Here is a 2,689-nt window from a genome sequence, read left to right on the forward strand (position 1 = left end):
CCTAATGCTAACTTATAATCTAGCCTAAAATTAAAATACATCAGGTTGTTATCCTTGTCCAAAAGTAATCAATGCCTACGTATTTGCACTCAGCTGGTCGTGGCAGAGAGAGAAATATCACTTAAAAATAAACAGTTTTTTCAACTTACCTCAGCTCAAAGAAAAACCAGAAACACACCAGACTTTACATCAATGTCCATCAATTAAACATTAAATAAAATATATGATTTATCTCACCCTCTCTGCCCGATACCTCCTGCGCCGCCATCACCAATTCTTCTTTCTCTTCTATTATACTGTGGTCACGAGAAGCCAAGGACAGAAAATACTGGAAGACGTATAGTCCCTGTTAAAGACTTTATTACTCCTTAAAAAAGGGAAGACTATATACATGTTGTTGCGGCCAACATATGGTCCACAAATCGATTATAGGAACATATGATTTTTATTAAGTCAAAAAACAAAACAACTACTCTCTATTGTATACACATATCGTCTCCATTTTCTCCTCACTACGCTCTCGTAGTTGCCAGCATTCTGGCCATCTTCGCCAGCTAAATCATCTTAGCCACGGCGGGAGGACTTCTCCAACTCATCCTCCAAGAGGACAAGGCGGGCGGACGTACGTCCCTTTTGTCGATCTACTTCCATATAGGAGAACATCCACTCAGAACAACCACAACCGGGGCCCCACCAATCACCGGTGAAATAAGACCTTTTTTTTCTCTTTTGTTCAATTAATTTAATTTTGCAATAGTTTTAAGCTTTCTTTTTTTTCTAGTTTGTATATTTTTTGTTCCTTTTATTATGTTTACATATTTAAAAATACAAAAATAACAAAATTCGTCTATTATTTTATTTTCAAGGTTGGGCTAGGAAAGGTTCCTTTCGAACCCCTACCCGCCGTAACACATGTATACAAAGAAAATATAAATGTAAATAACAGTAAATCTAAATTCTCACCACTTATTTAATTATTTTTATATTTACTACCATTCCTGTTTCATTTGTATTCATGTATTTTATCTTTTAATTTATATTCATGTGTTACCTTCTTAAGTGTACTTATATTAATTACTTTATTATTAATTTTTTATTATAATTTATATTTCTCTGTATCCCCACTCATTTGGTATATTGTCTTTCTTAATCACTTACACATATTCTACCCCATTATTTTATACTTTTTTTTAATATAATTTTGTAAATATCTCTTCTCCCCATCTATTATGTATATTACCATTTATTGTTTACCTAATTTAAATTTTTTTTATTTTACAATATTTACTTTTAAATTATTTCCGTTATTATGTGGCGTGCTAAACCGCCATCCCGACTCCTCCCAATACAAACGGCTCACTTTTACTTTGACTTCCGTCAAAACAGCTATGAATTCTTTCTTATCATTTGATTTTATTCTTTTCTTTTTTCATCTCTTAATTTGTACTTTCTTTAATATTTCTTCTCTTATTTTATCTCTTATCTATCTGTTACTATTACCGCTTTCATTTTCTGTTTACAACCTTTAATTTTTCTTATTAAATTTTACTTTTTACTGTATAACCGTCTTATTTTAACTTGATTTTTAAGTTTAAGCAAAATCGTTATAAACCCGTTTTGGAAAAAATGCGAAAAATCGATTCTATAAAGTAGCACTTCGGTCGATTTTATCGAAAATGTTGTGGTCACATCCCAGGTATATAACCGCCTTAAATGTTGAATTTCAGTCTTGTACTTCTATTCTTTTTTACACTAACCTGTTCACGCACAGGCCATTTTACAAACCCTACGAGACAATTGCAGTCACTGGCTATCGGGTAATTTGATACTTATCAATATACTTTTTTTTTTAATTTTTTTTTTTAATTATTTATTTATTGTAATTTACAACTGTACAAAATAATACATCAATATACTTAATTTGTAAATTTATATTATTATTAATTTATTAATATACTTAATTTGTAAATTTATAATATACGTAATTTGATACTTATCGGGTAATTTGATACTTGTTATTTGTTCTGACTTGGAATCTGCTCTCAAATCTTTACAAGATCCATTTTCAACACATCCATTAATAATAGAGTTGAAGCAGCATTTGAAAAGTTTGAACAACATGGGTTGTAGGGTCTTGTTTTTATGGCTGCCAGGTCATTGTGGGATCACTGGGAATGAAAAGGCAGACTCGCAGACCAAACTAGCTATAAAGACAGGCCAAGTCTTTTTAACCACACCGGTTCTCTTCAGATTTACAGGAGATGTTGAGAGAAGATCCCACAACAATAACAAACCTTTTTCACTTTCTAAAAATCATAATATTTATGATAAAATATAGCCTAACTGTCCAGCAATTTACTAACTAACTTAAATCTAATTGCAACTTTGTAAAATATAAATCATAATTGTAAATATGTAATTTTAATTGTAAATATGTAATTGTAATTGTAATTGTAAATTTGTAACTTGTAATTGTAATGTAATGTCATTTGTAATTGTAATTGTTAATCTGTAACTTTCTCACTTTGTAATTATATGTAACTTTGTAAATATATCAATTGTTATCTACTAACTTTTTACATTCAGTGTAAATGACCTTAGTGGTCGAAACACTTAAATAAATAAATAAATAAATTTGATACTGCGTGGATTTAAGCGGTATTTTTTTTTTTTGGATGATACCGTTCGG

This window comes from Halyomorpha halys, unplaced genomic scaffold (assembly GCF_000696795.3).
Source record: "Halyomorpha halys isolate HHAL.00 unplaced genomic scaffold, Hhal_1.1 Scaffold300.1, whole genome shotgun sequence".
Classification (NCBI taxonomy): Eukaryota; Metazoa; Arthropoda; class Insecta; order Hemiptera; family Pentatomidae; genus Halyomorpha; species Halyomorpha halys.